Source organism: Manis javanica, chromosome 2 (genome assembly GCF_040802235.1).
Source record: "Manis javanica isolate MJ-LG chromosome 2, MJ_LKY, whole genome shotgun sequence".
Classification (NCBI taxonomy): domain Eukaryota; kingdom Metazoa; phylum Chordata; class Mammalia; order Pholidota; family Manidae; genus Manis; species Manis javanica.
Window position 1 is genome coordinate 118251828 of NC_133157.1, and position 26841 is coordinate 118278668.

Genomic DNA, 26841 nt, shown 5'->3' on the forward strand with positions numbered 1-26841 from the left:
TGCAGCCTGCTGCACCTTCCAGCAGGCTGGCACTGGCTTGCACACCAGCTGCCCCTGCCCTGGCGTCAGTCCATCCAGAGGGAGGTCCTGCCTACAGCAGCTACAAATGAAAGGCATAGAGGGTTACACCTGTGTGTTCGGCTGACTAGTCTGGCTGTGGAGAGATGCACAGTAGCCGGGAAGCAGGAAACAGCTCTTCCCAACCCCCAGTCACCAGTGCCGCTCCACTGAGACCCTGACATCACTCCACGGGCTAAGAAACTCCAGGGAGTATGCCTTCAGAGTCCTAGAGGGTGCCATATACAAATATGAAATGCCAAAGGAACCTGGTTCAAACCAAAATTCCCCAAACACCAGAAAAGAGGTCAAGTGAAAATGAACTCATCAATCTTCCTAAAAGAGATTTTTTAAAAATCATAAACACATCCATGTAGGTATAGGAAAATACTCAAGAATGCAGGAACGAATCCAGAACAGAGATCCATTATGGAATACAATGTGGGGATTTAAAAGCAGATTAGATATGGTGGAGGAGATGATAAATGAAAAAAAAATTGAAGAAGAGGAATGCAAAGAAGCTGAGGCACAGAAAAAAAGATCTCTAGGGATGAAAGAATATTGAGAGAACTGTGTGACCAATCCAACTGGAACAATATTCATATTATGGGGGTATCAGAAGAAGAAGAGAGAGGAAAAGGGAAAGTGTCTTTGAGGAGGTAATTGCTGAAAACTTCCCCAATCTGGGGAAGGAGACAGTCTCTCAGGCCATGGAGGTGCACAGATCTCCCAACACAAGGGACCCAAGGAAGACAACACCGAAACATATAATAATTAAAATGGCAAAGATCAAGGATAAGGACAAAGTATTAAAAGAAGCCAGAGAGAGAGAGAAAAGATCACATACAGACGAAAACCCATCAGGCTATCATCAGACTTCTCAGCAGAAAATTTATAGGCCAGAAAGGAGTGGCATGATGTATTTAATGCAATGAAGCAGAAGCAAGAATACTCTACCTGGCAAGATTATCACTTAACATTGAAGGAGGGATCAAACAATTTCTAGATAAGCAAAAGCTGAGAGTATTTACCTCCCACAAACTGTCTCTGCAGTGTATCTTGGATGGACTGCTATAGATGGAAGTGTTCCTAAGGCTAAATAGCTGTCACCAGAGGTAATAAAACCACATTAAAAAAGCAGAACAATTAATTACTAAGCAAATGCAAAATTAAATCAACTATCCCAAAGTAGCTTAAGGGATAGGCAAAGAGTACAGAATATGATACTTAATATATAAACAATGGAGGAGGAAGAAAAAGGAGGAGAAAAGAAAGAATCTTTAGATTGTGTTTGTAATAGCACACTAAGTGAGCTTAGACTCTTAGATAGTACGGAAGTTTTCCTTGAACCTTTGGTAACCACGAATCTAAAGCCTGCAATGGCAATAAGTACATACCTATTGATAATCACCCTAAATGTAAATGGACTGAATGCACCAATCAAAAGACACAGGACAATAGAATGGATAAAAAAGCAAGACCCATCTATATGCCACTTAAAAGAGACTCACCTCAATCCCAAAGACATACACAGACTAAAAGTGAAGGGATAGAAAAAGATATTTCATGAAAACAATAGGGAGAAAAAAGCAGGAGTTACAGTACTTGTATCAGACAAAGTAGACTTCAAAACAAAGAAAGCCACAAGAGCAAAGGAGGATATTACATAATGATAAAGGGGTCAGTCCAACAAGAGGATATAACCATTATAAATATCTCTGCACCCAACACAGGAGCACCTACATATGTGAAACAAATACTAATGGAATTAAAAGAGGAAATAGAATGCAATGCATTCATTTTAGGAGACTTCAACACACCACTCACTCCAAAGTACAGATCAACCAGACAGAAAATAACTAAGGAAACAGAGGCACTGAACAACACATTAGAACAGATGGACCTAATAGATATCTGCAGAATGCTCCACCCAAAAGCCGCAGTATACACATTCTTCTCAGGTGCACATGGAACGTTTTCAAGAATACATTATATACTAGACTACAAAAAAGAACGTTAGTAAATACAAAAATATTGAAATTGAACCAACCAGCTTCTCAGACCACAAAGGTATGAAACTAGAAATAAATTACTTAAAGAAAATGAAAGGACCCACAAACCCATGGAGGCTTTACAACATGCTCCTAAATAATCAATGGATCAATGACCAAATAAAAACAGATCAAGCAATGCAAAATCTATTGGATGCAGCTACAGCTGTGCTAAGAGGGAAGTATACTGCAATACAGGCCTGCCTCAGGAAAGAAGAAAAATCCGATATCAACATACTAAAGGCCATATATGACAAACCCAGAGCCGACATCATACTTAACAGCCATAAGCTGAAAGCTCTTCCTTTAAGATTGGAAACAAGACAAGGATGCCCACTCTTCCCACTTATAATCCACATAGTACTGGAGGTCATAGTCATGGCAATCAGACAACACTACAAAATAAAAGGCATTTAGATTGGGAAGGAAGAAGTTAACTGTCCCTTTTTTGCAGATAACATGATACTGAACATAAAAATCCCTAAAGAATCCACTCCAAAACTACTAGATCTAATATCTGAATTCAGCAAAGTTGCAGGATACAAAATTAATACACAGAAATCTGTTGCATTCCTATACACTAACAATAAAGTAGCATAGAGAGAAATCAGAAAACAATTCCATTCACAATTGCATCAAAAACAATAAAATACCTAGGAATAAACCTAATGAAGGAAGTAAAAGACCTATACCCTGAAAACTACAAGACACTCATGAGAGAAATGAGAGAAGATACCCAAAAATGGAAATACATCCCATTCTCATGGGTAGGAAGAATTAATATTGTTAAAATGGCCATCCTGCCTAAAGCAATCTGTAGATTCAATGGAATCCCTATCAAAATACCAATAGCATTCTTCAATGAACTAGAGAAAATCATTCTAAAATTCATATGGAACCACAAAAGACCCCGAATAGCTAAAGCAATCCTGAGAAGGAAGAATAAAGTAGAGGGGATTACGCTCCCTGACTTCAAGCTCTACTACAAAGCCACAGTAATCAAGACAATTTGGTACGGGCACAAGAACAGACCCATAGACCAATGGAACTGAATAGAGAGCCCAGATACTAACTCAAGCATATATGGTCAATTAATATACGATAAAGGACACATGGATATACAATGAGGAAATAACAGCCTCTTCAATAGCTGGTGTTGGCAAAACTGGACACCTTCATATAAGAGAATGAAACTGGATTACTGTCTAACCCCATACCAAAAGTAAACTCAAAATGGATCAAAGTCCTAAATGTTAAGTCAGGAAACCATAAAACTCTTAGAAGAAAACATAGGCAAAAATCTCTTGAATATAAACATGAACAATTTTTTCCTGCACACATCTCCCTGAGCAAGGGAAACAAAAGCAAAAATGAACAAATGGGACTACATCAAGCTAAAAAACTTCTGTACAGCAAAGGACACCATCAACAGAACAAAATGGCATCCTACAGTATGGGAGAATACATTTGTAAATGACATATCCGACAAGGGGTTAACATGCAAAAATATAAAGAACTCACACTCCTCAACACCCAAAAAGCAAAAACCCTATTATAAAATGGGCAGAGGATATGAACAAACAGTTCTCCAAAGAAGAAATTCAGATGGCCAACCAGCAAATGAAAATATGCTCCACATTGCTAATTATCAGGAAAATGCAGATTAAAACCATAATGAGATATCACCTCACACCAGTTAGGATGGCCAACATCGAAAAGACTAGGAACAACAAATGCTGGTGATGTGGAGAAAGAGGAACCCTCCTATATTGCTGGTGGGAATGTAAACTAGTTCAACCATTGTGGAAAGCAATATGGAGGTTCCTCAAAAAACTAAAAATAGAAATACCATTTGACCCAGGAATTCCACTCCTAGGAATTAATACAAAGAACACAAGTTCTCAGATTCAGAAGGACATATGCATCCCTATGTTTATTGCAGCACTATTTAGAATAGCCTAGATATGCAAGCAACCTAAGTGTCCATCAGTAGATGAATGGATAAAGATGTGGTACATATACACAATGGAATACTATTCAGCCATAAGAAAGAAACAATTCCTACCATTTGCAACAACATGGATGGAGTTAGAGATTATTGTGCTCAGTGAAATAAGTCAGGCAGAGAAAGACAAATACCAAATGATTTTCCTCATTTGTGCAATATAACAACAAAGCAAAACTGAAGGAACAAAACAGCAGCAGACTCACAGACTCCAAGAAGGAACTAGCAGTTACCAAAGGGGAAGGGTGGTGGAGGGCTGGTGGGGAGGGAGGGAGAGGGATATTGTGGGGTATCATGGTCAGTGCACGGGGTGTGTGTGGCATCATGGGGAAGACTGTGTTGCACAGAGAAGACAAGTAGGCACTCTGTGGCATCTTGCTACACTGATGGACAGTGACTGCAATGGGGTATGGGTGGGGGACTTGATAATATGGGTGAATGTAGTAACCACATTGTTTTTCATGTGAAACCTTCATCAGAGTGTCTATCAGTGATACCTTAATTTAAAAAAAAAGAATTTCAGTAAAAAATAAATAAAAATAAAATAAAATGCTCTTCGTATGTGCTCATCCCACAACAGCCAATAATGTAACTTAGTGCTGTATTAGCCTTTGTTGTGCAAATGCATTATATTGTTGATTTATATTATGTTCACAGTTAACTAGAAATGTCAGGTCTTTTTCACATGAATTTCTGACAAATAAGGTTCATCACATTTTAAGTCCTTGCAATTGCTTCTTTTATTTTATCTAAGGTAATCCAAATGCATAGTGGTTCATTAGTTTGGAGGGTTTTAATCTATTTTCCATCCTCTAAGGATTCTTTTTGAATGTTACTTCTGTAATCAAAAATATTGGCAAGTTTTCCAACATTTGTCATTAAAAATCTGAAACAACAACAAAACAAAACAAACAACAAAAAGAGAATGGTCTTCAAACTTTCTGCTTCTGACTCTCCCCAAAAGGCAGCTAAAACCTTATAAATCCTTCCACATATTTTAAACATCTCATTTTTCATATTTAGAATGTTACAAAGTATATACTTTCAGGGCATTAAATACTGACATTTTAAAATAAAACAGTCACACATTATTTCAAATAGGTCCTTTAAAAAAACTCACTGCAATTGTGTAATTGCAAAAAAAAACTCAGAAAAAATGGAAAAAACCTAAGCATCCAAAAACAGAATTAAATCATGAGGAAATCATTGCACAGAATATTAGACAGGAATTTGAAGTAATGAGGTACAACTATATATATAGGTACAGTAAGAATGGGACAAGAGAGGGAGTTTCAAGGAAAATCTTGGCTTTGTCTATGTTGGTTGACTTTTTAGAACAACAAAATACATGCAGTAATCAAGTAATCAATTTTTTTCAACAAAGAAAAGCATTTCAACTTCAATACCAAGTCTGAACCAGTGTCACGGACAAAATCACTTACCTCATCAATGAAGGCTTGTTCTGGCTCTGGCTCTATTGTTTCTACCTGAACATCATCACTAAATTGTACCGTCTTCTTCTCCGTTTTAACTGCAACATGTTACATTTATCTTTTCCTTATAATAAATTTGAAAATCTATTTTAAAGCATCCTTAGTTCCAGGAGAGAATTTGGTTTCTTCTTATATTCCTCTCAAGCTGAGAGACTCAATTTAAGAACCAGGTTGTAGATTTAACCAATAATGATAGAACATTACTTTGTGAAATTGTATTTATTTTCTCTTATAAACATTTTAGTTTTCATAAAAAATACTTCACTAAAATTAGGAGATGTATTTCTGAAAGGATAATTAATCACCTACTACTTATGAGAATTTAGTAAACTAGTGAACAAAAAGCAAGTTTTACATAGCATAAATGAACTTGGCAATTTAAAATAAACCCTCTTTTTAAATTATCAGACCTTACGAAGAAAAATCTCATTTGGTACACCATGCTGTTTCAGTGTAATGAATTGGAAAGTAGCTGTATGTTTTCAGCATGCCACTCAGAGTTTTTTCACTAGACTTTTTCCTAGGAGAATGACAACCAGGCCACTGGAGAATTTTTCAAGTGGTATTGACAGGGATCTGAATTCTTCACTAAATCAATCCGTATTTTTAATTACATGACTCTTTGCAATGAAAAAATAACCATTAAGGGATCTGTAAACCATTGGCTAGAAGCCATACTTCTCTTGCTCAAGAAAGCAATCCTGTAAAACTACTCGATAGAACATCAACTAGTCAACATAAGATTATGATTTACATGGCAATGAGTTTTCTTGGAAATAACACTGAAAGGCACATACAGCTTTAAAAGACTGATATTCTTTTCTGGATTATTAATCTTTTATCAATGTGGTCAATCAGTATTCATAAAAATATTAAAAATCAAGATGGAAAGGGAACTGAAAAAGGGGTAGAATTAAGGAGGGGAAATAGTATTTATTAAACTATTAAATGTGCTTAATGAAATACTACGTTTCCCCCAATGAAACTTCAATACAAACGTATGAGATGTGCCCATTTTATAATTGAGGTTAACGGTAGCTTAGAAAATTAATTTTCTTTCAGGAGAAAGCTAATAAATGGCAAAGCTTGGTTTTGGATAGCAATTCTCTGACTCTACTAGCCCACACTACTGGAATCTGGCCTGCGATTTTACTCTCAAATCAAGACATCGTATCACATATGTAGTCTGTGTTATGTGCTTCTCTAAAAAATAAAAATAGTTTAATGTCCAACATAAGAAATATATTCATCCCATTCAAGTCATCATAAAGCAAAATTCTACATACAAAAAAATAGTTCCAACTAGCTTCATTTTCCCATGGGGTAAAGAGACATCTGATTTAGATGTTTTTGCCTTTCATAACAGAAAGCTGGCACAGCACATTGTTGCTGTCCATAAGAGATCACATGGTAGACATAATACCCTGACCATGCACAAATTTACAGTGTTTTTTTCTCATAGAGACTAATACAATTACTATGTACGTACGAGTAAGTGTGTGCGCATTGTGTGTGTGTATAAAAATATTTATATATGTATATGATAATGTGCTTTCACACTATCTTACTGCATCTCCAAAACAACAACAAGGTAAATAGGGCAGGTCTTTCTACTTGACACAGTAAGTAAAGTGGGTTCCTGTTTCCTCATGAAAAGTGATGCTACAAGAATCACACTAACACTCCTTTTCCAAGCTTAAGAATTCAACTCTATTACATAAACTATGATGTTTCTCTTAGGTGGTCGATAGTGAAACATATGAGAAGAGTTTGAACATTTATATCAATGCTGCATGCTATATGATGGGAAAAAACATGAGAGATGGCTACATTAGCTACATGAGATTTTTGGATCTCATCCTCAATAGAAGTCCGAGGCAGTTCAATGCTCTCCAACAGGTGATTCAGGAAAAAAAAAAATCAAAACTCAAAGCCAAAAAACAAACAATAAACCCACCACCGTCAGCCTAGGTTACAAAGTAGGCATGTTATATACGCCACTTAAACAAGGTTCTATAATATGTTTTTGAGTTCCAACAAAAAGAACTCCATTAAATGAATGGGTATCAGGAATCTGTCTCTATAAAAATGGCAAAGACAACGTGGCAGTAACTATGAAGGGCACTACTTTACCTAAGATGAACATTAATGTTTGGTTTCTTGTAAAATCGCCTTTTCTTGAAGTGATACATAGACAAACACACACTTATTAATCATTTATTGTATAAATATTTATGTAGTCTGTATTCTGGAAAGTATTCAGTACTAGGTGCTGCTGGAAATGAAAAGATGACAAAGATGAAAATCCTCTCCTAAAATTCTTGTAAACTAAAGACCCAAATATCTTGCAGCTTTCAACTTTCCTCTAACCCCAAAATACTTACCAAGATGAGTTAAGTATTTTGCCAGACAAGTGTAGCTTATCAACTTATAGACAAACACTCTTAAAATTCTAAACTTTTCAATTGCTAACAGAAATCTTTCTAGACTAGAACATATGTGTTTCCTTAAATAGGAGATTATGACTTAATCCTGACGACGTGAACACATCATTATAAAGATGCATTAAAGTACATTATTATGTAGAAATATATAGTGAACTGTCATACCAACATTCTAATAGGCTGCCAGCAATTGAAATCTGCCACTGTTGTGCCTGCCAGTGATATCACTTCACCTCCTTGGCCCCACTTTCTATTTTATTTCTCCTAGTCAGTAAATCAAACAAAAAGCTATTTATATGACTAGTTATGGCTCTTTCTGAATATCTGACATGGGGACTTAGGAAAGCCATTAAGTTGCTTAGAGGTCACTGCTTTCAAGTTTGGGGCTAGCCACTAGAGAAATGTCTCAACTTTTGATTAGGAAGCATTCTCAATGAGTTTGCTCATTTGTCACACTTTTATCAACTGATAATGAAAAATGTAATGCATAAATTCCATAACACTTTTTATTCTCCATTTTTACAATATATATGTATACTTATTTATTTAGAAAAATATATATATATATTTATATTTAGAAAAATCCACAGCCTGTCTATAGATAATCTTGGTAGATCATTTCAATTCTTGGACGATTAGACAATTTACTGGTAGGGAGTTGCATGTTTAATGAACACACTGGAAGCACTAACATTTCAGAGTCCCTGTTGCAGAAAGTTGAATTTACTCAATTTACATTAAGAAGAAGATTATGTATTGTCATCCACTGACAGAATGGAAAATACTTACTCATTTCTGGTTCAGCAGTGAGATCTGCAGTCACAAAATTTGAGGAAAATAACCCCATGCCTTGAAGGGTTTCACCTTTCCACCAGTTGGGATGACTATGAGGAACAAAAAAGAATGCTTTACTATAATTAAGATACTTATTTCTATAAATCTTTACCTTTTATAAATGTTAAGTGTTTAACTTACATCATTACCATATTTGAATCCCACAATAATCCAGTGGAGGTGAAAAATGAAATGTAACATTGTTAGAAATAAGAGATGAGGCCTCAGAGAAGTTAATAAGCTATGAAACACACAGTTCTTTATATTTTGGAAGTCTGGTGAATGCTTTCAGGATTTAATATAAGGCTCCGAATCACTCTTTAAAAAAGACGTCTCCAACACTTAAAAATTGTCAACTTCAGGTAGTTCATGGGTGCCAGTATAGAATCCTTTCATTATAATAAGATAAATGGTAGCTTTTAATCCAAATTTCCATTTCTAAACTAATGCTTTCTCTAACACATATTAGCAAATTTTCCCCCACACGACAACACCACGTATGACAGATGACACTGTTTATAGCACAAAATGTTCACAAGGATCACACACCCAGGTACATACCCATGGTTCACCATTGTGTCCCTTGTGCCCAGTATAAGGAAAGCTGGCAAGCTCTAAATAAATACTTGTGAATGAATGAATAATCAAGGTTTTGTGTGATTTCCAGCTCAAACTTCACATCATTTTCTTACACTCAAGAAAACATATTACCGTAAGTGTGACAGTATAGGAATAACTTTAAATCTATTTGAAATTTTTTAATTACTTGCAAATTTTAGTACTTATCATTAACAATAATCAGTAATAATATTCAAGTAAACATTAAGCCACAGTAAAAAACAGATGTATTGCCTCCCCTAAAATGTAAATGTATATAATTCCATGTAAAATTCATTTGTTTCACAGATATACTATCCTGTGTAAATAAATAGATTATGTATTTCTTATAAATTCCTTAAATATATATACATATTCAAACTATTTTCTAAAATCTGAACTTTTTCTAATTTAATAATCTATATTATTAGATAGAACCACAAATGAATAGACTAAACTAGGCTGCCAAAATAAACAGATGAGAAAAAAATTAAACTACAAAATAAGAATCCAAACAGTATGACACAAGCAAAGCAACCATCATACAGAGAAAAGTATCTGTGTTAATATTTTTTAATACATTTGGTAATGGCATTCAACAGGAATAATATGAAACAGAAGTACTATGTCACATATTTTATGAATGTTCAATATAATATTAACCATCACCTGTCATCAAGGACTGTAATAATTTCTCCAGCTTTAAAAGTAAGTTCATTATCTTCAGCAGCTTCAAAGTCGTATAAAGCACGAACTTTTCAGCCTCCGTGTTGGTGGTTAGTTAGGAGATTGGATGTGCTTGGATACAAAGTGGAAAGAGTGGTTGTCTGTTGCCTTTGTTCCTTCAGGGATAACTCAATGGCTAGAAAATAATGGGTTTTAAAAGACCCAAAATATTAATATATCCAATAATCCAAAGAAGTACAGAAAGACACCTGAAAGTAAAAAGTATCATTTCACTAGTGTGACTGTAAACTACAACATAGCCTGATATTATACTGAACAAAAATCATTTCATCAATTTTACTCATTCATTCACAACTAAAAGTTTAAAAATAACAAAAAAAATTGAACAGCACAGTGACATTTCTCCTGAACAGATAAAATTTAAATTTTTCTGTGTAATAAAACGACAAATTCTCAGATCCATTAAAAAAAAATTTTTGCTGCAGATATTTTGTATTTTATCTTTTCAGTATATTTCTGGAGCTCAAGTATCCAAAATGATAATCAAAATCACTTGGGAAGTCAAGAGTACCAAATCTCATTAAGGACTTAACTAAATCAGGGCCTCAAAGGTAGTATCTGAGAACCTTTATTTTATTGCTCCAAAGGTAATTCTTACATAATCAGTCTGGGAATTGGAATTTGGAAATAACTAGTCCCACACATAACAAATCCACCAAAATAAAATGGATTCCAAATGTGCCTCCTCTCTCTCTACCACTCCTCCCCTAATGAGAGTCATTACCATGTGTCACTCAGGCTCTGCAATGTAACCTTAATGTAAACAATCTTGATAACCCTGATTTCAACTCAAACCATAACTCCTTCCCTTCCATCTCTGTTCTAGATCAATAAGAGACCTGATGGGAAAGCAAAACCTTAAAACTATCATTAGAAAATATAGAAAATATCTTTTAGGAAACTTGGGGTAGGGAAAAATATATGAAGACACAAAAAAAGCAAAAATCCTAACAAAACAACATACAATTTAAAAGTTAAAAGTATAAGCCAAAAAACAACAGTAGACATCAATAATAAATACAACAGGCAAAAGATAACATCCAAAATAAAGACTTTCTACATATAATTATTAGAAAAAAAAGACTCAATAGAAAGAATAGCTAATAAACATTCAAAAAAGGGACTCAGCCTCACTATTAATCAAGGAAATAAAAATTTTAAAAAGTTCTACATCATTTTAAGCCTATCAGATTTAAGTTCAAATGACAATACCACATGTCAGATTAAAAATAAAAATAGTTAAGAGCTTTCATACATTGTTGATGGAAAAGAAAATGACACAACTATTTAGGAAAGCTGAAGATATACCTCCCATGAGCCACCAATATTGCTTTTAGTCACACAAAATAGTCATACACAAACACACACAGACACACACACACACAAGAAAGAAAAGGTACAGGGGATACTGAATACACACTTACTATAGTAAAAAATGGTCAGAAAACTCAAATGTCCATCACTAGGTGGATAAATTACAGTATATATTTGCTCACACACTGGAATATTATACAGCAGTTAAAACAAATGGAACTTGATATATATGTCTCATGAACAGATCTCAAGCATATTACCACACACAAAAAACACATATTGTTGCACTATAGATGGTAATTAGGGTGTACTACTTACAGAAAAAGAATTTATTGAACATAAAGAAGTATTTGGTTTTGTTTATGGATATACAGTGTAGTAAAAATATTATAAATATAGGCTGAAAAAAGGACACATATAATAGTAGTCTCAGAAGAGGAAAGAAGTGATATTGAAGAGAGGACAAAATAGATGTGAGTTTTAGCTGTAAAGTCTTATTCTTTTACTTGTAAAAATCTCTGGGAAAAAAATATTAAGCAAGAGTCCTAATTTCTTCCCACTATCAGAGACTTAAAAACTTACCTTTTGCTAAATCTTCTTCTTCTTTTTTATTGGCCACAGTACGAGGATCTTTGGCTACCAGAGCTGCGCTTGCTTTCGCTTGTTCTGCAGCCTAACACAAAAAAAGAACACAGTACTTGAGGGTTGTTCTCAAATTTTCCTTCTCCCACCTAATCTGAGAACTTGCAAGATCCTACTTATCAATCTATCATAGACTTCTGAATAAGAAAAAATTACAAACTGGAGCAGCCTCCACTTTGAAAGGAGGGGAAGAGTTAGAATTGGAGAAAACAAACTGAGACAATTGGATAATGAGGGATGATAGCCTAATCACACCCTCCAGATCTGTGAAGTTGATAAACTAAAAGCAGACAGTAGGCAAAACAGAGAAGACACTAACTAAAGGAAGATTTACAAATTTTTAGAAAATTCTAAAATCAAAAAAGTGGGTGAGCAAGGGAAGGAGAGGGTATTTTAAAAACAAAATTTTGGAAAATTTAAAGTACCTATTGAAGAGTTACATTTTATTGCCTCCTTCCAGGTTAAAAATCAGGTTGTTACCTTTAGGAACCCCAATCTATATGTAACAATATCAGTGCTCATAAAATACCATTTGTAAACCAAACACAAGTACTTAATTCTGACAATATATTCCTTTCTTAAGCATATTTTGTAGACAAAGTTGTATACAAGTAAATATGTACATGAATTGATTCACACTTATACAATTACAAGCTTCTAAGCCTCAATGGCCTCTGAGGTTTTTTGCAGGGCTATCAAGACAAATCAGACTCTAGCCTCACCATCAACCATTCTGTCAGTTACTGGAAACTGCAGCATATATATATATATCTACTGGCACTTCAACACCTCTAACACACACTTGCTTCTACTTATAATATCTTCTCTGGCTCCTTTTATTCCATCCACATTTTTCTGACTGAGTTTCAATTCACTGGTCAGTAAACAGCTAAAATAATACTTGCTCAATAAGGATCCCCTCCTCTGTGTTCTGTTAATAACACTTCCACAAGGTACTATAATATGGGTAGTTAAAAATGCAAATTGTGGCGTCAGGGAAACATGGATTCAAATCCCAGATCCACCACTTTCTAAAGTATTGGCTTGGTATGTTGACCTTTTTGTGCCTTAAGTTCATCTACAAATCAAGGATAGACGTTGAGGGGATTAAATTAACATGCAGCCTCCAAGATCAGGTGGAATGGTTGGGGTGGGGGAGGGGTGGGGGACCCATTCAGAAGAAGAACATTATTTCCTGATATTTATAATATATGTAGAATTAATGCATGTCATACATATAATAACTATAGCATAAAGAATGCTGAAATGGGAAGTAAATCCTGTACAGTTGTGAGGTTTCTACATTTTACGTGAATACTACCTCAAAACACACTTACAAGTATAATATACTTGCAAGTATATTATAAATTCCAGAATAACCAATAAATAAAAACTGGAATTCTAAAAAATACTTAAACTACCATGTACAACATCTAGAATAATGCCTTACACAAAGTGACAGACAGTAAATCTCAGTTTCTATTAAAATTATCTGCTTACATGTCTGACTCCATAACCAGGCTGTATATGCCTTGAAGGTGTATGTGCCTAAATATTAATTACAAACAATCCATAGAAGATTATTGAGTAATAAAAGGCAAAATATTCAACATTATAGTAAAATACAGTTCTATATTCTTCACTCATTACATTCTAATTGCAAGCAAATGAGCATGGCATTTATATTGAGTAAAGCTGATTAGAAAAAAGCTCTTTGTAGTTCACTGAATACACCTTTAAGCATTCTCAATTCTGATCCATCACTAGTTGTAATCATCTTCAGATAATGTTTTAATTATCATTCATATCTGAAATGCTTCATCAGAGGCAGTTTTTCATTATACATGAATTTTTTTCACAATATGGTTAATTTCACAAAACAGACATTGATCTTTTGTGGTCTGTGAAGGAATCTCTACTGGTTAGAAAGGAAGTAGAGACAATATACTCAAAGTATTAAAAGGAAAAAACCTACAACCACATACACTCTATCCAGCAAGGTTATCATCCAGAATTGAAGGGGAGATCAAGAATTCGTTCCCCAGATAAAAGCTAAATGTGATCATCACCACTAAACTGCCTGTACAAGAAATAATAAAGGGATTAAGTGGAAAAGAAAAGGCCATAACTAGAAATAACAAAATACAGGACCAAAAAAACTCACAGGTAAAGGCAGACATATAGTAAAAATACTGTATCAACCACTTATAAAGCTAGTATGAAGGTTAAAAGACAAGAGTAGTAAAATTAGCTATATGTATCATAATTAGGAATACACAAAAAAAGATAAAAACCAAAACATGTAGAAGAGGGGAAGCAAAACTGTAGTTCTTTTAGAATGCATTTGAACTTAAGTAACCAACTTAGTAGAGACTGCTATATACATAGGTTGTTACATATGAACCTCATGGTAATTACACACCAAAGACTTACAGGAGACATACAAAAAACAAGGACAAAAGAATCCAAACATAACACTAAAGAAAGTCATCTATTCACAAGGGGAGAGACCAAGAGAAGAAGAAAGGAACAGAGAAGAACTATAAAAAAACACAAAACAACGAAGAAAATGGCAATAAATACATACCTATCAATAATTACTTTAACATAAATGGACTAAAGAAGACATACAGATGTACAACAGGCTCATGAAAAGATGCCCAATATCACGTATCACTAATCATCAGGGTGATGTGAATCAAAACCACAAAAATATAAACCCACACCTGTCAGAATGGCTTGTACAAACAAGACAAGTGTTGGCAAAGATGAGGAGAAAGGGGTACCCTTGTGCACCTTTGCTAGGAATGTAAATTAGTGCAATTGCAATGGAAAATACTATAGATGGACCTCAAAAACCTAGTGAATAAACATTAGCCTTAAACAACACATGAGACTTGATGGACTTCATAGCAAAAAAAAAAAAATTGGGCAATTGGACAGAGTACCTGAGTCGACATACCTATTTTTTTTCATTGGTAGATGAAGGGGATTAAGAGGTACAATCTTCCAGTTATAAAATAAATAAGACACAGGGATGTAATGTACAATACAGAGGATATAATCAGTATTGTCATAACTTTGCATTGTGATAGACAGTAAATAGACCTATTGTGGTGGCCATTTTGTCATGTATATAAATTTCAAATCACTATGCTTTATACCTAAAACTAATATAACATAATCTATCTCAATTATTCTTCAATAAAAAAATGAAGGAAGTGCAGAAACAAGCTATAGTAAGATGTACATTCCTGAACTACACACTCTTCAAAGTTCTCTTCTATCATCAGGTTCTACAAATGGCAATGATACTTTTCTTCTTAATGTCAAATGCAATAGCAGGGAGAGCATATCTTATGTCAAAAGTTAGTGCTAAAAGGTGTGTCAATGCTGATATAACAAGCTTTCCAAGTAGTCTTACAGGATACCAAGAGAATAAATAGCAAATAATTCACACACATACAAAAATTAGTACTAAAAGAACTGCAACAACCTGAGTTAGGTGACAAAAGTATGAATTTTCTCAAATTTTTATATTATTTTCTTCTGTACTTGGATGAAAAAATATACCTTAAAATAATCCTTGATGTGTGGAAAAAGATGGCAGTATAGGAAGGCAAGGCAGAAACCTCCTCCCAAAAGCTCATAAAAGAAAATACAGCAAATACAACTAAACCTGAAAACGACCTGAAGACTGCAGAACAGACTACTTACACCTGAGGAAGAAGATACGACCACACAGAAAAGGGTAAAGTGAAAGAACCAAGATAGAATGGGACCCAAGCCCTTCCCACTATTCAGCCAACAGGTGGGAAACAGAGGAATGGATCAGGGAGGGGTAGGAACCCAGAACACTGCACACCTGGCCCTGGAGATATGCTCTGGGAACACAAGCCAATTATACTGGGTTCCGATGATTAGCTGGGCTGGACACCAGGGACAGGTGGAACACTCTGGGAAGCTAGGACTCCAGCCACTGTGGAGGACAGGCATGCTCCGTTGTCAGTCCTGAGACTCAAAACAGAGGAAGCAGTTTGAAAGACTTGCCAGCAGCAGGAGGGGTACCAGAGGGGTGAGGGTTGGATGGAGCTCTTTCCTCAGGAGAAAGGGAAGGTGGAGGATACCTCCCCAGCCGTTCCTTGGACCAAAAGATTGGGAACTCTCGGGAGCCCCACACTCCATTCCCCTTGCTGGCAATGCAGCCCCAAGGCTCTTCCCTGCAAGTGCTGCTTGTAGAAAACCCACTTGGCACAGCAGCAGCGTCAGACTTTGCTGTCTGGCAGGCAGAGGGAGACTCTCCTAGCTTCCTTGGCTTCATTTCAGCCCAACTAGGGAGGTGCCTGCATAAGCCAGCCCCAAGAGCTCCTTCCTCCCTGTGGGTGTACAATCACGGTGCTGCATGACCAGCCTGTGCAGAGCTGCACTTCACCCTGCCCACCCCATCATCCCTGCAGCCCTGCCATTTCTGTAAGCCAGGCAGACGGAGGCTATGCCCACAGTGAGCTCAGCAGAGACTCTTGAGCTGATAACAAAAGCAGTGGCTGAAGCAAACTGTCAAAACAGACAGACTCCACCCACTGCATGCCAAGAACTGGAGACCCAAGAAATAGAACCAGATCCTAGAGAGTAAAGAATCTTGAGCTTCTAAACACCATAAGATGTCTTCTTCATAAAACTGTTACTCCAGAGGCCAGGAAGCATAGCAGAGACATCTAATACAAAGAAAGAAACACAGAAACCTTGACAAAATGAGTAGGCATAGGAATATGATCAAACAAAACTACAAGACAGAATCCCAGAAAGACGATTAAACAAAACAGATCACCAATCTTCTAGATAAGCATATCAAAGAAAAAGTCATAACATGCTCATGGATTTACAAAAAGCTATTCAAAACCTCAGGGAGGACTTCAACAAAGAGACAGAAGACCTGAAAAAGAGCTACTAAGAGCTGAAGAATACAGTATCTGAAATGAAACATACAATGTAGGGATTTAAGACTAGATTAGTAGAGGAGGTAGAGGAGATGGTGAAAAGATAGAAATTAGAGAATACGAAAACAAAGAAGCTGAAGAACACAGAGAAGAGAGGATCTCTAGGAATGAAAAAATGATGAGAGTTATGTAACCAATCCAAATGAAACAATACTTGCATAAATAGGGTACCAAAAGGAGAAGGGAAAGAAAAAGAGTTAGAAAGTTTCTTAAAGGAAGTAATTTTTGAAAACTTCCCCAATCTGGGGAAAGGAAATAGATACTCAGGTGATGGAAGCACAGAGATCCCCTAACAAAAATAACCCTAATGTAAGTCTGGGGGGAGGAAATCCCAGGGCAAAATACCTCTAAATACAAAATCAGCCAAAGGGAGAAATAAAGTTAAAAATCTGTTTATTCTTACACACTGCAGTCCAGCCTATCTCTCTCTCTTGCTCCAGGAGCAGCAAAACAGGCACCCCTCTCTCCTCTCGGGTACAGATAAGTCCCTCAGTTGCCCAGGTAATACCCATTGATATGGAGGTGAACTTCTCTCCACCCCTTATGCAAATCCACTAAAACCATACTTCTCTCCACCCTTGAGCTCCCATTGATATGCAAATATACTAAAACCAGGCGTGATATTCTGGAGGTATTACAATTTTACCCACACCTAGGAAGAAAACACCAAGACATATAATAATAAAAATGGCAAAGATCAAGGATAAACAGAGAGTGCTGAAAGCAGTCACAGAGAGAAAAAAGATGATTTATAAAGGAAATCCCATCAGGCTATCAGGAGACTACTTAACACAAACTCTGCAGGCCAGCAGAGAGTGGCATGATGTACTTAATGTACTGAAACAGAAGGACCTTCAACCAAGAATCCTCTACCTAGCAACATTATCATTTAAATTTGAAGCAGGTATTAAACAATTTCCACATAAACAAAAGCTGAAGGAATACACCACCACTAGGCCAGCCTTAGAGGGTATGTTAAAGACAATGCTATAGATGGAAGTGACTCAAAGGCTAAATAGCTTTCACTAGTGACAATAAACCCACACTAAAGGTAGTAGAACTAACTGCCAAGCAAGTACAAAATTGAAACAAAACAAAAGAGCAAAATCAATTTATACACAAAATCAGTCAAGGAATACACAAAAAAAATGCAGATTATGACATCTAATATGAAAAATGTGGAGAAGGAAGAAGGAAAAAAGTACTCTTAGATTGTGTTTGAAATAGACTAATCAGCAATTTAAGAGAGACTATTATATAGTAAGGAAGCTATGCTTGAACTTTTGTAAACCACAAAAGTAAAGCTTACAATAAATACACACAAATAAAAATACTTTTTTAAAAGAAAGAAATCCAATTACAATACTAAAGACAACCATCAATAACAAAAGTGTATGAGAGAAAGAAAGGAACAGAGAAGACCTGTAAGAAACAGCCAGAAAACAATTAATAAAATGGCAAGAGGTATGTATCTATTAATAATTACCTTAAATGTTGCTCCAATCAAAAGACAAAAAGCAGCAAAATGAATACAGAAACCAGACCCATCTACATGCTGCCTACAAGAGATTCATTTCAGACCCAAAGACATACACAGACTAAAAGTGAAAGGATGGAAAAAGATATTCTATGCAACTAATAGGGAGAAAAAAGGAGGACATTACATAATGATAAAGGGATCAGTCCAACAAGAGATATAATCATTATAAATATCTATGCACCCAACACAGGAGAACCTAAATATGTAAAACAAGTACTAATAGAATTAAAGGGGGAAACAGATGGCAACACATTCGTTTTAGGAGACTTTTAACACACCACTCACATCAGTAGACAGATCAATAAGACAGAAAATAAGTAAGGAAACAGAGGCACTGAACCATATATTAGATAGAATGGACTTAACAGATATCTACAGAACATTCCACCAAAATGCAACAGGACACACATTCTTCTGAGTGTACATGGAACATTTTCCAGAATAGATCACATACTATGCCACAAATCAATAAATTAAAAAAGACTGAAATTGTATCAAGCAGCTGCTCAGACCACAATAATATGAAACTAGAAATAAATTACACAAAGAAAACAAAAAAGCCTACGAACAAATGGAGGCTAAGTAACATGCTTCTAAATAATCAATGGATCAGTGAACACATTAAAACAAAAACCAAGCAATACATGGAGACAAATGAAAACAAAAACACAACAGCCCAAAATCTGTGGAAGGCAGCAAAGTCAATACTAAGAGGAAAGTACATAGCAATACAAGCTCACCTCAAGAAACAAGAACAATCCCAAATAAACAGTCTAAAATCAAAATTAAAGAAACCAGAAAAATACAAATGAATCCCAAAGTTAGTAAAAGGAGGGACATAATAAAGATAAGAGAATAAATAAATAAAGTAGAGAATAAAACAATAGGAAAAAGAAATCAATGAAACCAGGAGCTGATTCTTTTGAGAAATAAACAAAATAGATAAACCTCTAGCCAGATATATCAAGAAAAAAAGAGAATGTACACACATAAAAAGAATCAAAAAATGAAGAAGGAATAATCACAAAAGATATCAGAGAAATACAAAGAATTATTAGAAAATACAATGAAAAATTATATGCCAATAAATTGGACAACCTAGCAGAAATGGAAAACTTCCTGGAAAAGTACAACCTCCCAAGACTAACACAGGATGAAATAGAAAACCTGAATAGACCAATTACCAGGAATGAAATGAAATTGGTAATCAAAAAACCCCAAAAACAAAACTCCAGGTAGATGGCTTCACAGTCAAATTCTACCAAACATTTAAAGAAGAGCTAATACCCATCCTTCTTGAAGTATTCCAAAAATTAGAAGAGGAGGGAATACTTCCAAACTCATCCTATAAGGCCAGGATCACTCTACTACCAATATCAGACAAAGACACCACACAAAAAAATTATAAACCAATATCCCAGGAGAACAAAGATGCAAAAATCCTCAACAAAATATTAGCAAGCCAAATTCAAAAATACATCAAAAAGATCATCCATCATGACCAAGTGGGATTTATTCCAGAGATGCAAGGACGGTACAATATTCTACATCCATCAATATCATGCATCACATTAACAAAAACAAGGATTAAAAACAACAAGACCATCTCCATAGATGCTGAAAAAGCATGTGACAAAATTCAACATCCATTCATGATAAAAACTCTCATCAAAATGGGTATAGAGGGTAAGTACCTCAACATAATAAAGGCCATATATGACAAACCCACAGCCAACATCACACTTAATAGCGAAAAGCTGAAAGCTCTTCCTTTAATATCGGGAACAAAACAAAGATGTCCATGCTCACAACTTTTATCCAACATAGTCCTAGAGGTCCTAGACACAGCAATCAGATGAAAACAAAGAGGGTAACAAATCAGATGAAAACAAAAGATGGGTAAGGAAGAAGTTAAACAATCACTCTTTGCAGATGACTTGATATTATATATAGAAAACCATAAGGAATCCACAAAAAAGCTACTAGAACATATACATGAATTCAGCAAAGTTGCAGGATACAAAATTAATACACAGAAATCTGTGGCTTTCCTATATACGACCAATGAACTAGAAGAAGGAGAAATCAGGAAAACAACTCCACTTACAAATCCACCAAAAAAAATAAAATATTTAGGAATAAACCTAACCAAGGAAGTGAAAGACATATACTCTAAAAACTATAAGACACTCATGAAGGAAATTAGACACCAATAAATGGAAATACATCCCATGGTTATGGGTAGGAAGAATTAATATTGTCAAAATGGTCGTCCTGCCCAAAGCAATTTACAGATTCAAGGCAATTCCTATCAGAATACCAACAGCATTCTTCAACAAACTGGAACAAACAGTTCTATAATTCATATGGAACCACCAAAAACCCCAAATAGCCAAAGCAATCCTGAGAAAGAGTAACAAAGCTGAGGGAATTACATTCCTTAACTTCAAACTCTGCTACAAAGCCACAGTAATCAAAAAAAATTGGTACTGGCACAAGAACAGACCCATAAATCAATGGAACAGAATAGAGGGCCCAGATATAAACTCACAAATTGATGATCAATTAATACACAATAAAGGAGTCATGAATATACAATATGGAAAAGATAGCCTCTTCAACAACTGATGTTGGCAACAACTGATGTTGGCTACATGTAAGAGAATGAAACTGGATTACTGTCCAACTCCATACACAAAAGTAAACTCAAAATGGATCATAGACCTGAGTGTAAGTAATGAAACCATAAAACTCTTAGAAGAAAACACAGGCAAAAAACTCTTGAATGTAAGCATGAGCAATTTTTTTCCTGGACACATCTCCTTGCACAAGGGAAAAATAAAAAATGAACAAACGGGACCTCAGCAAACTGAAAAGCTTCTGTACAGCAAAGGACACCATCAGCAGAACAAAAAAGGGAGAATGTTTGTAAGTGACTCATCTGATTAAGGGGTTAACATCCAAAATATACAAAGAACTCATATGTCACAACACCCAAAAAACAAAAATCCTCTTCAAAAAATGGGTGGTAGACCTGAACAGACACTTCTCCAAAGAAAAAATGCAAATGGACAACAGGCACATGAAAAGATGTTTCACCTTGCTAATCATCAGGGAAATAATAATTAAAATCACCATGAAATATCACCACACACCAGTTAGAATGGCCACTATCCAAAAGACCTGAAACAACAAATGCTGACAAGGATGTGGGAAAAAGAGAAACCCTCCTACACTGTTGTTGGGAATGAAAACTAGTGCCAATGTTGTGGAAGGCAGTATGGAGGTTCCTCAAAAACTAAAAATAGAAATACCACTTAACCCAGTAATCCACTCCTAGAAATCTACCTGAAGATAATGAAATTCCTGATTGAAAAGACATATGTACCTCTTTATTTATCACCACACCATCTACAACAGTCCAGATATGGAAGCAACCTATGTGTCCATCAATAGATGAATGGACAAAGAAGACGTGGTACATAGACACAATGGAATATTATTCAGCCATAAAAAGAAAAAGAAATCCTGCCATTTGCAACAACATGAATGGATGTAGAGGGTATTGTGCTGAGTGAAATAAGTAGGGCATAGAAAGACAAATACTGTATGATTTCACTTAGTTGTAGAATATAAAAACAAAGCAAAACAGAAGGAGTAAAATAGCAGTAGACTCAAACACTAAGAGTGACTAGTGGTTACCAAGGGGGAAGGGTTGGGTTGGGGTGGGGAGAGGGGGAATGAAGGGGCACAATAATTCAAGGTCACAATGTAAGTTTATCATGGGGACTGTTGAACCACTGTGATGTTCATTTGAAACCAACATAAGATTGTATATTAATGACACTTTAATAAAAAAAGTAATCTTCACATTTTCAAGGCTTTTGTTAAGTATGCTAACAAAGACCTACTTTGAGTAAAATGTGGTAATGACTTAACTGCTAGATGAACTTGTGCAATTGATCCTAGATAATACATTTTTCATTAAACATGATGCTCTTTGCAAACAGGGCTTTTGATAACAAGCTTTTCAGAAAGCAGTATAAAAAACTGTCATTCTACCTCATATTTACTTTATACGAATTTAAAATATTTATTGGGGCTGGAAAATAGCTCAAAATTACCTTTCACTTATTTTATAACATCTTGATAAAAAGGAAAGTAACTATGAATTTTACTATGGCTGATCTATGTCCTAAATCTTTTGAACAGGACAGTAACCAAATTTCTATGCCAGTCAGTAAGTAAATGCTCTTGCCAGTGTTCACTCCACTCTTGTCCTTTGAAACCTAGTCTGGACAAACACATATCCACTAACCTCTATATCAAACGGAAGGCAGGATCGTGTAGTGGAAAGAACACTGGATTGAGAATCAGGAGGCCTGTGTTCTAGTTCCAGCTCTGTCAACTACTAGCTGTGGCCCTGGGCAAGTCACTTAACCCTTCTGGGTCTCTGTTTCCTCATCTGTAAAATGAGGGGGTTGTATTAGAGAATTCCTATAAGTTGTTCCCACAGCTATCTGAGATTCTAGGTTAACCAAACAAAGTTTATCAGATCATTCTTCTTCTTCCTTCGTTATTAGAACAAGTCCTCTCATGCACTGAAATGCAGTTTTTACTTGCACTGCAAGCTGTACTCATCAGCAGTGCTTCTCAAACTTTAACGAGCATAAAGAATTAACCAGGGAGCTTGCAAAAATGGAGATAATGAATCAATAGGTCTGGAATGGGACCTGAGATGCTGCATTTCTATCTAGGCTTCCAGCTGGTGGTGATGATGACGATGACGGGAAACAAACCACATTTTAAGTAACAAGCTCTAGTACAGGTTCGCAGTACAGAAACTGCAAATTGAGCATCTACACTCTTTGGTTCTCTGTAGTGAGTCTACTCTTTGAAAATTAAACATTGCTGCTGTCAAAGAACTTTTAAATATCGTGGATTATTCTGCATAAAATTATTCCTTAATTATTCAGATTTTGGAAATTATTCTAAGAGTATTAAAGGCCAGTCATCAATTATGAATGAATACTCCTCAAAGACATAATTTATCATCGTAAAACTATTCATAAACCAATTTTTTTCAAGAAAGAGGAAAAATACCTATCCTACCTTCATCCCCTGAATATATTTCTAGAACTCCACATCTCAGGAATATTCAGATAAACTAGAAGTGCCTTGGGAGGAAAATCTAGGTAAGTCTCGACGATTCACTTCATGATTCCCTGAACTGGTCACAACCGTGAATGAAGCCTCCACAGCTGTGCTCATGCTTTCACTCTACTCATTATATTGTACCCTCATCCACACAGTGGGGAAAGACAGTACAGTAGATTACAACACATTTTAAGTGCCCTTGATTAGCGGGGCATCCTAAAGGATGGTTACCCAGAATAGAAAAAGAAAAAAAGATACCTTTCATTTTTTTTCTATATGACATCAATTACATAAAAAATTTTGGGGTGAGGGAAGCTAAGCCTTTCAATCAACTTATTTACTAGTAGCGAGGAAGAAGACTTACACACTGCTCAGCTCCTATTAAGGGGAGAAATGCACTGTGTGCTTTTCTTTCCACGGATGCCCTTACATCCCCTTTGCATTTTTAATATAAGTAGTCATAATTTCACAAAAGAAACTCTAAACTCACCATTTAGCTTTAAGAATATCCTGATTTTTGAGCTGTCATTCTTTGACAGAATTACAGCAGTAAGACAATTTAATAAGACTGCCAGTATTACTTGATATAATAAGCAATTTTGTATTATAAAAACCAGAAAACAAAATTTTAATGCAAAACGTTAAACCAATTCATTTACAAAGAAGAAGAAGCTGGAACACATCAATATTCCACTACATTTTTTGGGGCACATCTGAATGCAAAATTATTAATAAAATTTCCTCTGGAGTAAAAACTAGCTGCATTTAAAGGAAAAAAAGAAAAATTCAAATAAACATGGCTACTTTAGAGAAACAAACTGTAGCACACACACAAGAATGCAAAACACCTGAGAGCCAATAGCTGGAAATGTAACTCCTTACTCCTTAAGGTTCTTAATCATTGCTGATATCAGACTAAGCTGTGGATCATTCTTAAATTCATCTGTCCATTCAACCAAAAGAGCTTTTAATTTTTCACACACCTTAGGATGACCCTAAAATATAGAGAAAAAAAAAGTGCTTGTTTGCTGGCTAACAATTTAACACAGATACCTTAAATATAATAGTGTTATAGATCTCTTTTTGAATTATGTATTACTCCTAGCTATAGATGACACATAATATAGTTGGTTATTAGAAATACACTAATTTTATTTTTACACTATGAAAATAACAATGGGAGATACCATAATATATATCTCACAGCAAATTCAAACAGATAAAATATGTAATTTTAATTTGTTATTTTGGAGGTCAGAAAGACAACACCTTACAGAGCATTCTGCAATTAAGCAATCTTTGTACATCAGGAAAGCATTTTTTTTACTTTGGTTTTTGCAAACCAATAAAAATAAGGTAAAAGAGAATAAATGGTACAGTTCCTTTATGCCTAATACCTGTCTTCTAATATGCATGACTGTGTTTTCCTCAAGCTATTTAATTATCTGAGGCCCAGTTTGAGGTCCACTGCATGTCAATATTCCTGGAAACTTAATTCTTCAAAATAACATGTCCCCATTAAGCACAAAATTGATATGTAAACTGTAAAACATTTGGAAAAAAGAGAAGTCCTTTCTCCAATATACAGCTGTTTACTTTTCATAATAGCTGCTCATGTCACTAAATACAAGCTTTTGAGTACCATTATCTTTAAGTAAATTAGAGAAACCATTATTAGAATCCCTTCATAAATAGTTGTACATTTTGACGGACTTAAAGAACATTGAAAGAGTGGTTATTAAGTAAGAAATAACTAAATATAACAGAATGAAAAACAGAAAAAGTTATCACATAATTATGTTTGAAAAGAACTACAGAATTTTAAATTCTTATTTCATTTCTATACTGTTTTCTACTAAAACCTGGAAATACTTATTTTTCTCACTGAACATGAGGCAGTTTCCCTTTCAACACTTTAAAATGTTTTCTTGATATATAATACCACCCTCCCCAAAAAAGCCAGAAATGATTTCCTTTAGAACAGACTGCATTAATTCTTACTGAGAAAACTCACATGCTATTTCATAATTTAATTTGTTTTAAATTTCTGAAATTATAGGATTTGAATTCTACATTCAGTTAAGCAGATAATAAGTACAGTATTAAAACCCTGTGATGGTTAGGTAGTGTCCTTTTTCATTCATGGTAAGATGAAATCTTAACAATGCCACATTTTGGCATTATTTCTGAATAGTTCTACAATGGGAAATACCTCTGTGCCTACAAAAATTGTTACAAAAACTGCCTAAAATGGACTGGCATTATTTAATCAAATAAAGAAATCACATGTTTTTGTATCAAATGAAAGGAGTGCTGAAGAAAAGCTTGTATGTACTCTAATTTGGCTTGTAAAAAACCCAACTCTCATAGTTAAACATTTGTAGTCTATTCAAGCAAAATGTAACATTTACTTAGATAATGGATAGATGTAACCTAGAAAGTTTTTTTTTTTTTAAAAAGCACAGACTAGAGTCCTTTGGGATTTGAAATGTGAAGAACTGAACAATAAAATACAAGAAGGCTGTCTTAATTCACTTCTGAAAATAATGTTCCTTACCTTGTTTAATACATTGCTTACTTCACTAGCAAAATCTCTTGAACATACTTCTAAATGAAAAATTTTGCCACAGTTTGATACACATGCTCCTAGAAGCTAAAAGCACAAAACCAGACGTTAAAAGGGCTCAATTTCAGCAGACAATTTTGTGGTAGAACCTAAAATGAAATCACTCACAGTCAGAGCTTGCATAGCAACATGAGGATCTTTATGGTTCACCCTCCTCATAATAGACCAAAGACAATCTTTAGGTCTAAAAAATAAGAAATCTAACAATCAGTTAGTAGTATATTCAGCTTCTTATTTTTTGGCTTAACTGTAATAGGTGCACTACTACACAAAGGAGAATACTGTAGAAAAATTTAATTTTTATTTTAATTATTTTTTAGTGATTCAATTAAACTGT

General features: G+C 35.0%; 1 protein-coding gene and 1 pseudogene across 1 annotated transcript in view; one reads left to right on the top strand and one right to left on the bottom strand.

Annotated features, from left to right (window-relative positions):
- The window catches only part of LOC140847837 (serine/threonine-protein kinase TAO1-like), a 95895-nt gene that overhangs the window by 50771 nt on the left and 18283 nt on the right, over positions 1 to 26841 (top strand). The window lies entirely within an intron of this gene.
- LOC140845198 (signal transducing adapter molecule 1-like) lies at positions 4413 to 26684 on the bottom strand (annotated as a pseudogene).